Genomic DNA, 13,991 nt, shown 5'->3' with positions numbered 1-13,991 from the left:
CACACATAATAAAATTACAGCACTGGCCTCATCAGGTGGCGGGGTAAGCCGTGTCGCGAACCTCTGATTTTGATCGATTTACAATCATTTTACAATGCTTGATATCACTGTAGCGAGAGGATGCCTCATCTGAACCGAGACATTTTCCCGTCAATTTGTGCGTAAAGAACCAAACTACGTAGGTATTATATTGTAATAATACTCAAATACTCAATTGCTTATAATTTTTGAACTTTTTTTAATAGAATTCTTTTAACTATTTTTTCATTTTTTTCCTGCTCGAACTACTCAAAAAACTGCTTGGCACGTCAAACAGTCAAAAAATAATATTTGGGAAATTTTGGCACGTGTATGTGAAGACCTTACGAAGTGTGACCTTACGAAGGCTCAGAGCAACCGTATACTGAGCTTCGAAAACAGATGTTTGCGACGAATACTGGGTGTGCGGTGGTATGACTTTAGGAGCAACGAGGAGATAAGAGAACGCACCAAGCAGCCTCTCATCACGCTGAAAGTGAAGAGGCGACGTTGGACCTGGGTCGGCCACGTGCTGCGGATGCCAGAAGAGAACTTTAACCTGGCTTGTCTGTTCTTCAAGCCGACCGGATTCCGGCGACCTGGAAGGCCGCTAAATACAATCTACAGAGTGTATACGGCGGAGCTACGGGATGCCGGTTTGACCTGGAACGAAGCAAGAAGATGGCGAGCGACAGGGATTCTTGGAGGCGCCGCGTGGTGTCCATATGCTCCAGCTAAGGGGCGGATATGGCCAAAGATGAAGAAGTATGTAAAAAGGTTCGCCATCCCTGCCATAACATAATATTTAAGTGTACAAAAATTTGTCTAAGTAAGTTTAATTATTCTTAGAGATAAGTAACTTTTCAAATGCTTGCTGAATATTCTTAGCAATTTTTTGCCTCCTGTCCCGAATCATGAAGTCCCGAATTAAGGTAGCGATGTTCTCTACTACCCCATTCCAAAAAAAAAAATTAGGGATACTTTGCGAAACCAGACTGCTCGCTTAAAAACATGCAAATAATGTTAAAATGTCCATAGCTGATATTCCTATCATACTCGTATTATTGATACACCGTTGCATTTATATCATGATAATAATTGTACATGCCTAGTAATAATTATACTTGCGTCATTTATGTGGGTTATATATTTTTTCTAAATTATATATATTCCATTATTATTATTATTTATTAATGAGGAAAATTTTCTCTATAAGTACATGCTTTAATCAGGAAAATTTTGCTGGAATCTGAAATATCCTTGGGTGATTAAGAAATATTCGTAATCAAACGAACAAACTTAATAAAAATTACATTAGATAAGATAATATAAACCGTGTTAGCATGTGAAATATTAAGTATGGCTATGACACGATCATAACATTTATATAAATAATTATAAGATAAAAAGAACTTTTTAAATACAACGTTTTTTAATTTTCTGTTGAATCATATAAACTTGACTTGACTAGCTTAAGCGATCAAAAAAATTGTACTTAATAGAAATAATACTGAAATGTCATATTGATTTCCATAGTAACGCACGTATATATTAATAATTTAGTTGCTAGGACCCCAGACCCCTAGCAACCAATAATGGTGTTGAAACAATGGGGGGCTGACAGGGCTCTAGCCTGGGGGCCCGGCGTGGCGATTCGAGCAGATAGGTGAGATAAACACACATCACAAATTTCCTTTAATAGCAAAAAAAACTAATTTCCTTCGATAATATTAGGTATTATTTAAAATTATGTAATTGCACGATGTAATATTGAATTGTGTATCGATACTCGACAACTCCATAATTCAAATGGATGTATTCATATATACAAAAAACACTAAATATACACATTAATTTTACCGCGTACACCATTTGGAAAGCACTACTGTAGAGCGTCATACTGCCTTTACCCTTAGCGATAGGTAGGGGGCCCGCCAAATATCCTAGCCTTGGGGCCGCTTCAGGATTTGGGGCCCATGGTATACTTACATACCGTAGCTTAAACACTAGCTAGACTATATCTATATTTGGCCACGTATTTTTCCATTCTTGGTAGTATTAACCTGTGTGTCCCTGATAACTATCTTAGAAATCGGGAGCATCAGTTGTTTATTCTCACAAGGTTCAGAACTAGGGCACGAGGATGAGGATGGGTGGACGTTGTTTTATAAATACTTAAAATACGGTCAACTTAGCTCATTCAGTGTACTTTCATGTATCTACATTATAATTTTTGTATTTTCTCTTTAAACTGTTTTTCTAATAGACTGTTAAGATTCGACATAAATTGTGCACACTAAAATTTGTCAGTCATACTTATTCGTTTTCGTTGAACTAAAATAACAATTTGCAGCTGATGGTGCGGGTCAGTTTTAAAAAAATAATTAAACCCTACCTAAACAAACCATAATAGTTTAGGTAAGCTATGGGCGATCCGACAAAATAGTGCAAAGTTTTCAGTCCTACTTTTTTCTTTACTATTAGATGGTGTTGGTTGTTTTTATTAAGCTAAATTCATTAAGCCCTGATTATAGCAAACCATAATCGATAAAAAATATTTTTCTATCTATAAAATAACTAAAATTATATATGGTTTAATGGCTTAATTTTAGACATTTTATAGATAAACGAATGTTTTTGTACTATTATCTACTATGGTTTCGCTTTGGCAGGGCTTAATTGAATTTTAAAAACTAACAAATACTATTTACACATCCTACACATTGTATTTATAGTCCAATGAAAAGAAATACTTTTCACTGACAAAGTTTAGTATGCATTATTTATGTAGGATCTTCACAGCCTACCTCCACCCTTCGCCACTAAAATACTGCATAATAAATTTCTTTGTTTTTTATACTGTTTTAATACTTTTTTTTTTTTTACTTTTACTTATTTATTTTTAAATGTCATGTCTTAAATTTAAAATGTACAAAGTTCACTAAGTATATAGGTAATAAATAAATTTGAATAATAATTAATATATTAACTTTTTTTTTGTATTTTAATAGGTATTTTAACATTTTCAACTGAAAATTTCAGTTGAAAATGTCCCTCTGAGGTGAACGAAACCGGTCCTAATTTATTGATTAAAAGTGGAATAAGTACTACAAAAAAAAATTGCGTTTTATTAAATTAAACAACAATACAATGCAGTTCCACCATGAATTTACAGTTAACAAAATAAAAGAAATTAAACATACATTCTTAAACCTTGTGAAATATTCGTTGAAAAAAAGTTATTTAAAAATTATTAGCAAGTTCAAGTAAGTTGCAACAAAAAATCTTGGAGAGATTCGTGACGTCGGTCAGTAATTAAAGTAATACCTACTTAGATTTAAAATACCATAGCCGATCGCCAATAGTAGCTCAATTTGGAAAGCGCTTCAGTGAGTATTAAAGCCACTAGTTAAAATTTGTTGCAATTAAGTATGACTCCTTTAGCACAGTGGTCTATGTGCGTGGGCGCGATATCCGAGAGATGCAGGTTTTTCAAAACGATTTTTTCTATTGGTCATAATATAATTTCTCAGAAGTGTTTTCAAAATTATGTATGTTCAATAATTAATACATTATAATAATTTTATTATTAATTGATATTTGGAAGGTAACTCTTGTCGCTTTTATCAAATTTAAATGTAATACAATAATAATGGAATACAGCGATTCTCAACATATGGGGATTATGCTCGTTGTAATTCTGAAAACTGCATTGTCCTTTCGTCTTGTTCAGTCAAATCTCGCATGTAGTTATATACGATGAAAATTTTGTAGGCAGAGTAAACTGAAAACAGAAAAAAATAACGAATAAACAACCACACCAACTAGACCTAGAGGTATCTGGCGGAAGAATACGAAAGATGAAATTTACAACATTTATCTACTCAGTCTTAATTAGTAATTAATATGTAGGTTTCTGAAAACAATAACGTAAATAATTATTATATAATATATTTAAATTCAATGCTAAACATTTTGAAAAAAAACTGGGTATAGTTCGGTTATGAGCAAGGCTCGAAATGGACCGGAGCGCACCGGAGCTCCGTTCCTGTTCGTGAAATCGGTAAAGTTATCGCTCCGTCTCGTGGAAAAAATGACCGTCCTAGCTAGATAGGCCATATAATAGGAAATCTAACACACCTATTTTTATGTAACACACATAAAATTTGATAACTATGTAAATATCTTTAGAAAACTGTCGAGCGCTCTGGTTCGTTAACTTTTCCATTTCGAGCACTGGTTATGAGGAATACAGCAGCAAACACATTTTGAAAATAGCCGATATACTGGATTATTTGTTAGGTTAACCTAACCAAACCTAACCTAACCTAAACTAACCCAAACTAACAAATAATCCAGTATATCGGCTATTTTCAAAATGTGTTTTCCGCTGTATTCCTTTCCTCATAACCGAACTGTACCAAAAACTGTTATAAAATGTGTGTTTTGTTGAAAATTTTACATGGCAATATTAATTTGTGAATGATTAATAGTCACAATGGATTTTTAATACTCAATTAAAAAATTATGAATTTTCTTAGAAAATTAAAATGTCTTTATCTTAAAAACTTTTTTATTTAAATCGAATATAATTTTAGTATGGTCACAAAATACCAATGCTCGATTCGCCCTTTCCACGCCAATCCATTTCGAGCCCTGAATTGGTATATCATTACAGATATTTCTCTAGTATAGGATGGCCTTGGCAATCGGGCGTATCATGTATTAATATTTACCTTCCTATCCTCACTTATATTTGAAAAATACTGATAGCCATTAGAAAATTGCTGAGGACCACCATTTGAGAAACACTGGTTTAGAGAACTCGCACAACAAGCGACATAATAATATGTGAATTTGAATTCCACTTGGTTATATCTGACCCCTAATCGGTGTTAGGGAAAAATAGGTGTTGTGAACGTCTTGAAATGTTCGCTAATGTCAATAAACAATGAGTTTGAATTTGTAGTAAATAACATCGGGTTGCTGCCAAATGTTGGTAAGTCAATATTTTAAGTATTTTGAGTTAATGATGTGTTACGTGTATTTAGTTAAATATCTATGCCTAAAATAATTGATCTGTTCCGACCAGGTACTCATATTATTGGTAAAAGTTTGTAATTATTGCTGATTTTCAGTACGTGGTCAGGGAAAAGTTTGTAAGTCGACACTTACAAATTTCTTTTGGTTCAATTATTGTTGAAACGTCAATACCTAAATGTGCATGTTTGTAAGGCCACTTACTGTATGTACTCTTATATTAAAAATGGTATCAAACTTATAATATTCTGATTCAATATTATTGTTATGCCAAAAGTGCATACTTAATAAGTAATATTATCAATGTATTTGATAATCCTGAAAAAGAAAAAAATACTAGTTTCATTATTGTGAATAAATAAAATTATTAAAGCATTACGAAGCAAATTTAATTATGTTTAAGGTAAAAGTGATTTTATAGAATAATACTATGTCAAACTTTAAAATGGCCATAACTCCATGATATTATGTTTCTGAGATTTACTCACGTATTGTTAGTAACCCTCCCATTAATAATTACGACGAAATTTGACGTAGGTACTTACTGAGGAATACTGAGACAGATACTATTGCTCGATAACCTTCACGGTGGAGGTGTCTAAATTCTTCGTCCACTGAGACCACTGAGACCAAAACAATTCCATCATACATTCCGATAAAAAATACGATAACAGCCATAGGGGTAGTCAACAGCATCCACCATTTAAAAAGGACTATTTTTCTCTGAAAATCAAAAAAACATTAATAGACAGTAATTCGATGACTAGTGCTCTTCTCTTAAAACAAGTGAATAACCTAAAGCTCAAATTTCACTGATAGTTCTCAGTCTAACGCTCCCTATCGTGATAAGTCAATAATTTTGAGTCGTCCCCTAGAGTTGTGACCGAATTGGAATAAGTCATATTTTTTGGGAATGATAGTGCCCAAGATTACCGAAAATGTACGAAAATATCCGAATTAACCTTGGGCTTCCAAGTGTAGCCGTACGTAGCGTGTCCTGTCTTGTTTGATATAACAACGCATATTCGACGTTTACATAATGAAGGCTGGTAGCTGAATCGTTCCGTGTAATTAGTATTTAAACTCGAAGATGGCTCACGACGATCGTTGTATCTGGTTGGTTTCACTGCTGGCGTAATTAAGCTGTTAGTTATACTTAATATTGCCAGGCCAGGATCTTTGGCGGGCTCCTTTACGGGGCGATTATTTTTTTGCGGGAGGAGGACAGAATTTAAAGTTAAACCACTAGTGGATTCAAACTCTGTACTATTCCATTTAAGTCGTTTTTTGCGACCCGGGTGAAGGATACTTCAAAACTTGCGAACCACTTATTAAATGAAAAACACACGTTTGACATTGAAAAGGGTGCAAAACTACTTCACAGTCATACGGGTGATTATAAATTATTCTACCAAGAAATATTAGACATAAATAGACCACAGTTGCAGAGCTTACATATCTTGAATGATCAACTTAGCTTTCCTAGTAGCCCTTTGTTATACAGTCATGATGTTTTACATAATATGAGACTATATTATTATGGTCAATGTTATTGACACAAAATTTATATATGTATGTATGAGAATGTATGGATCAGGGTTTACGTATGTATAGGTGTGTATATACATATATATTATATTAAGTGAGTTATATATATTATATTAGGCGAGTTTATATGTATAGTTTTTTAAAAATAATGTTATAAAAGTAGGTACCATGTAAGAGTATTATTACAGATTAATATCTCATTAGTTAATTCCATTAATTATTTTTCTTAGAATTTATTATTTACACCTCTTGAGTGTAGTATTTTTATTGTTTACAAAGAATAATGATCTATTATTAGGTTTTGATGATTCATTATAATAATATGCTATCGAGTGTATTGTTATTAATAAGATAGAGTTTTTACTAGTTAGGTTTTTTACTGACACTTCAACTATTCATAATTTGTTTATTGTATTTTTGTGACCTTTGACTAGATAGGTAGGTAATAGAGTTTTTTTTAGAGTTATTGTATTGATTTACTATATAAGGTAGAATTAAGAGTGTTCGTTGTCAGTATGTGTTTACTTTTGGTGAGTGTAGACGACGCCTGAAGATGCCGAAAGGCGAAACCCGGGTCGCAGAAAACGACTTAAATGGAGTACAGAGCTTGAATCCATTAGAATTTAAATTCAAATTCCATCAAGTACCTTCGGTCGATAGTATTAATATTAAACCACTAGTCTCTGGGGATATGAGAATTTAAAATATTTGGAAAAATAAAACCTAAAAATATAGATAAAAAATGAAAGTGAAAAACGACACTTTTTGACACTGAGATAACTAGACGCCAGGACACGTGGGACTATTGAATAAAGTAATGTTTATTACGAATTAAGATGAAGGATTGAGAATTATTATGCCCGACGTTTCATACACAAATAAAAGAACCATCTTCTCGTTAGAACTTAAACATAATACCTATGTATAATGAAATCATTATTTATGTGTGCATATTTAAATTTTTACTAAGTATTAAATAATGTAGAATTATGAAATATATATTTAAAAAGTACTTGCCTATAATTCACGAACGTCTATTTATTTTCGAATTTCATTCGATTACGTAGCGCCCAGTTGTCCCACCGCCAAATCGTCATAGACCCCTAATTTTTATACAATCCTTGACAATATTATACTTGTGTACATACCTTATAAATGCCTATCATCAGAAGTATTGTCAGTAAAATTCCAAAGCTGGATGAAATTAACAATTTTATGATTGTTATCCGGATCATTTCATACAGTCTCCTATAAGTTCCTGTGAGCAGTATTCCATAGAATAATACAAAAATTGAACATGCCTGAAATTAAAAAAAAAATATCACCTGCAGGTACTAAAATATTGTACTTAATAATGTTTTTTTCAGTCTAGGCATAATGAAGGGGCCACAGGCAGCGTTGCCAATTTAGCATTTTTCATGCCGGATCTAGCATTTTTTGATAAGTATCATTCTATCTAGTTTGCAAAAAACGCATCTGGCATGTGGCGTTTTTACTAGCGTTTTTTGATGCCTTCAACAGTTTTAAATGTGTTGGAAAAACGCTAGATATTTAGTTTATTTATTTTCATACGCATCAAATTTCTGACTATTTGATACTCAATGCAGGTAGGTTGGTACTAGGGATTCTAATCCCGGGACCCCGAACTATTTTCGATACCTATGAATACCGGGATTGGTAAACATAATCCCGAAACTTTCGAGATTGATTTTTTTTATCAAATTTTATGGAAAATAAAATAAAAACGAAAATATAACAGAAAAAATACTTTAAATAACATGTAACTACATTAGAAATAAACTGAGTTAGAAGAAGAAGAGTTGAGAATAAAGGAGGTTTGATTTATTAGCCATGTGTTGCCAATTCATTTTATTTTTTCACATAAATTAATAAAAATGAGAAAGATTGGAAAAAACAATTACAAAGAGATTCCACCTTGATCTCATACGTTTTACGACAGTTTCATATTTGGCTGACTAATTAGATTTATGAAGCGAAAGCATTAAACTTATGTATTTCCAAGATTGAACGTACACAATACTAACAATAAATGTCTTAAATAGTATAAATTATACTAGATTTATTTTTGACCGATTTTATCAACGTTATTTGTATATATAAAAATTTTATATTAACTATTGAAAAAATGCCAATCCCGGGACCAGTCCCGGCATCGTCAAATTGTAATCCCGAAATCCCGGGATCAAGATTTTGGCTCGGGATTGGATACTCTAGTCTGTACCTATAAATACGTATATCTATTATCTATAGTAGTTTTTTAGTGAGAAATAAAACACGATGAAACAATTATTACAACATGCATTATTTAATGTTTTTGTATATTAGGTACTCCCAACTTTCGCGTATATAAAATAATAATTTAACAATAATTATTTATATAAAAGGTATGTTATTTAATTCTCTATTCTGTCCTACAAGAAAGAATCTCTCATCTTCAAACATGAAACGAAACTTGAACGCCGTTGTAACACAAAATAGGTATTTGTTGTTAATAGTTCTGTTATAATATGTAGTTTTTAGGCGTGTCGACATTTTCGATTTTTGCACTTTTTGCGGTACGCAAAACCAAAGGATCTTCGAACTTTCTTGGTAGAATACCTATGTAAATTTACTTGCAATTTTATTTGAACAAAATCTAGAGTTTTTTCTTGCCACATAGCTTGTTTTCATACCCCGTCTGGCATGTATTTGTCAACCCCAGTTGGCAACTGTAACACTGGTCACAGGTTCGAATCGCGTATGTTGAAAATTCACATGTAGTGTTCAATGTGTTTTTGAATTCATATCAGTAGCGAGAGGTGGAGGTAGGCTGCGCACATTCGACATAAATAGCGCACACTAAGCTTTGTCAGCAAGGCCTAAACAAAAATGAACCATAAGTACGAATGAGAAAGGATTCAGCATGCTTAAATCTCCACAATATGCTTTTGAGTAAGATAAAATTTCTACGGGTGAATTAAATATTTTTTGTACACGTCGCCGGTAAATATTGATTTGGATGACTACAGTCATTTAAAAAATTGTGAGCACGTATTGCTGAAATTTATTGTTTTGTGCTAAATGTATAGTTAGTGGAAATTATTTTTGGTTAATTTAGTAGAAAACATGTTTAACTATGTTGTGTTTAAATTTGATAGCCGTACTGAGAAATAACTTCATGGTATAACGTTTCGCAGTTAAGTTAATAATATAAAAATGAGACTATACTGTGCGTTATATGCAAGAAACAGGGTTTCATTTTGCAGAACAATACCCACTCTATTATTACTCTGAGTTTTTTAGTCATTTTTATTACAACGTTTTTCTTAGGTCGTATTTTTATTTGTACAAATCTTGCAATCGATTTTTAACTAACTTCCCGACTAGCTAGACATTTGAAACTTTTAGAATATATCAGAACACGATGCCAATGCATTTTTTTTAATACTTTTAGCCATCTTTAAGTAGATTTGAATTCATTTTTAGTTAATTCTGTTTGGTATGAAAAGTTATTTCGATACCATTATTGGTTGCTAGGGGTTCCTAGCAACTAAATTATTAAATAATATATACGTGCGTTACTATGGAAATCAATATGAAATGACATTTCATTATTCAGTATTTCTATCAAGTACAATTTTTTTGATCGTTTAAGCTAGTCAAGTCAAGTTTATATGATTCAACAGAAAATTTAAAAACGTTGTAGGTATATAAAAGTTCTTTTTATCTTGTAATTATTTGTTTTCGTTGAACTAATAATACAATTTGCAGACGGTGCTGTTTAGTTTTTAAAATTCAATTAAACCCTGCGTAGACCAAATCATAATAATTGTTTACGTCTCTAGTCTTCTTCTCGTCTTAGGTAAGCGCGTTCGGCGGCGCGTTGAGCGGCGCGCGCAACTCAAACGTATAACCAAAAAAAGACTTTGTCTACGAACATTTTCATACACGGTTATACGTTTGAGTTGCGCGCGCCGCTCAACGCTTTGCTGACTTCGCCCACGTAAGACGACCAGTTAGGTATGCTATGGGCGATCCGACAAAAATAGTATAAACTTTTTCAGTCATATTTATTTGTTTTCTTAGAATTAAGAATCCATATTATCACGGATGGTGTTAGTTAGTTTTGTTAAATTAATTAAGCCATGCCTAAACCAAACCATAATCCATAAAAAATATTCTTCTATCTATAAAAAAACCTAACACGTGCGGGCAGTTTTATATTAAATTTATGTAAGTTTATTTTATAATTATAATGTAATTTAGATGGTGACTGTGTAATATGCGTGTGCCTTCTACTGAGGTCTGCAATGGGTTAAGTTTAATGGGACGCTACATCACCCCCCTCGTAGTGAAAGGATAAATAGAAGGAGATCGTAGCATTGTGATAGTATTTTTGACATAATTACTCTTAATTTATTCAATTTTATACAAAGAGCATAGTAAATTAATATTAACACTTTAATTACATTATAAAGGAATTACCATATTCACCCAGGCAATCATTAATGATCCTGACCTCAAGTTGCAGCCACAGCAGCAGATGTTTACACGTGGAACCTTCATTTCACCGACGGTTATGTAATTCTGAGTATGTATTATAAAATCAAATCTGAAATGAAGAAACATTTTCTCAAATAACAGTAAGCAACTCACCTACAAGAAAAGTTATGCCTATTAACATATTTATATTTAAATAATAACTTGATTATTTTATATTCTACAAAAAAATATAATTTGCCGACGACATCTGTCTGTAAATACACATTATAAATTGATTATTGATTTGGTCAATTACATGGCCCGTAGCAATTCCTCTAATACGTAACGATCAGTAACACAAATTCTATCAAACAAATTCTTAAATTAATTTGGGACATTTCACGCATACAACACATCCAAATGATTACACACGTATTGCAAAAAACACACGCACACAATTTAAATACATGAGGCTAAAGGTATAGAAGCCTAACATGTTTACAGTGATGTATTTTCGTATGTATGTTATGCCGAATGTGCAAAATTGACTATTATATGAAATGGGCAAAATTTTGCCTAAATCATGAAAAATGCAAGACCGTTGCCTTATATCTGCCAAGTGCGTGAATAAGGCAGTAATTTTTCTGCCTAGCTCATGCTTTGGGCAAATTAGATAGTAGCGCTACGATGGTGTTTTTTGCAACTAAACTAAATGTGTCAAATGCTCATGCATTGGTCAAAATAGATGGTCGCGCTCCGGTGGTGTTTTTTGCAACTAATCAAACTAACCAAATGTGTCAAATGTCATTGATTATATAAAAATATACCAATCAATAACTACAATGAGGTTTATATTCATTTACTATGCCCAAAAAAAATCTAGAACTATAATATGATAACGGAAGAATTTTATTAAAATGTATTTTCGCGATTTGATTCGTGCTTGGGTATCAATCGTGCAATGGTCAATTGTTTGTTTGTGATAGTATGATTAAATTTGATAGTTTGTTGGCACTTGTTAACTAACCTCAAAATGGACATTCAGTTGAATTCAGAATTACAAAACCTAATCTAACCTAATAATAATAATATTATATTATGTCCAATTATAACTAATATAACCATCCGTATTAAATTTACTTTTTCTACTGTCATATTCACAGTTTAAGAATTCCATACCCTGGAAAATTCACGCACTCGGCAGATAATTTACCTAATTCATCAATAAGCCAACGGGCTTGACTATTACATGAATTAGGCAAACGTATCCTTATAAATTTGTCCGCGCTGGATTCGATGCAAAATGGTACCTTCGCCAAAACTCTGAACGACCAAGTAGATTTTTTAGCCCAAGTTTCAATCGCGGTTGCATATTACTTTTATATATATATATATATATATATATATTAGTGTCTGTTGGCTTTTTTCGTGAAATATCTATTATAAAAGGGTAAAATATAATAATGTTTTGTTCAGTAAAATACTGAAGATGAACAAGAGTCCTGTAAATATGTTCTAGGAATTTATTTAGTTAACTACCATAACCTACCTTCCTTCAACAGTCACGTGGGATCCAGGTTCGAATCCTGGGTCTGCAAATACATACACATTATGTTTTTCAATTTGTGTTTCGAGCCAGAGTATGAACCTAATAGGTTGAGCAAATGGCTAACATTCATTTCTCGTAAAAACAAAAATCTCCTAATACAAACCTCCACTTTGCGTGGGCCCATTACATATATGATCTTATTAGGATCGGACATGGTCAAAGAAGAAGAAAGAAGAAGAAACGAAACAATTATTGAAACTGATCAAATAAAAATAGTTAGTATTTTCAAATCAATTAAAGTCGGTAGGTACCTCTTTACAGACTTTTTGAGACTTTATTATGAATGCTGTATGGATATCATGTACATTTTGTCATTATTATTGAACTAAATCTTTTTGAGCATGCTTAGGTATTGTTGTTAAAAATTTAGAAAATATCTTTTTTCCATGTATTTTTTCTGACTTATACGTGCTGTAAATAAGAACTTAACCGTTATTACAAATGTTTATTTGTATTTTATTGTATTCTTATCTATTTGAGAAATCGGGAGAATCTTTTGTTTGTTTTCTAAATATACATACCTAATTAGTCTTCTATCACTGATGCCACTTGAGAGACCAACAACTACATCAATCAAAATGATCGTTTGGGATATCGATGTATTCCATGTACATTAGTGAATTTAGATGGAGTTGTTTAAAAATTTCTTAAAATAGTACTTTTTAAGCTCACTTTATAACCGTATTTTTCACTGTTTAACTTGACTGTATTATTTACTATACTGTTTACTCTATAAAGCGTTTAAATTGAAAGTAAATGTCAACTTTTTGTGAATATAAGTATTAATAATTTGTAATGTCCATAATGTGTAAAAGTATTTTTTTTATATTCAATATAGATACTGCGTCAATTGTTATCAAACATGACCTATGAAGTTATTTATCATTTAAAATTTGACCTCTCGAGTGACTAGTCTGGCGTTTCACAAATGAGGTTCCACGAAGTCCTTGAGTTCCGCGAAAAGATATATTTAAGAAAATACATAAGAGGTCATTAGGTTAGGTCGCGTGTTTTGGATGATAGCCGAGTGGGTAAAGACCAAGAAGAAAGGTGTAATATATGAAAGTTTGAAAGAGGTAGAGCACAGCCGACACTCAAGCCGAAGCATTTGGAAACTTAATAACAACGATTGGTTCTACCTTTCCTGCCCCTCTTGTTGTTGCCTATAATTATATAATTACCTATCATTGTTCTATAGAGTGGTGATACTGACGTGTCAATGGTGTTCACTCGTCAAAGCATTTTTCGTTTCTGATTTCATTATCTGATTATCTTACCGTATCTTGGAGACCTT

The 13,991-nt window shown here is 32.3% G+C and overlaps 1 long non-coding RNA gene across 1 annotated transcript; it reads right to left on the bottom strand.

Moving 5' to 3' along the window:
- Positions 1-3,124: 3,124 nt before the first annotated feature.
- On the bottom strand, positions 3,125-13,528 carry LOC147070636 (uncharacterized). The gene is made up of 5 exons (XR_015070874.1): positions 13,219-13,528; positions 11,092-11,218; positions 7,755-7,907; positions 5,604-5,781; positions 3,125-3,802 (listed from the first exon to the last, which is right to left on the bottom strand). It is a non-coding gene; the product is annotated as an uncharacterized LOC147070636 (long non-coding RNA).
- Positions 13,529-13,991: the final 463 nt, after the last annotated feature.

The sequence above is a fragment of the Rhyacophila brunnea genome, unplaced genomic scaffold (genome assembly GCF_057557595.1).
Source record: "Rhyacophila brunnea isolate RB1 unplaced genomic scaffold, BYU_Rbru_1.0 scaffold_21, whole genome shotgun sequence".
Classification (NCBI taxonomy): Eukaryota; Metazoa; Arthropoda; class Insecta; order Trichoptera; family Rhyacophilidae; genus Rhyacophila; species Rhyacophila brunnea.
Note: the sequence above shows the minus strand (reverse complement) of the source record. Positions and strands in the feature narration are given on the sequence as shown.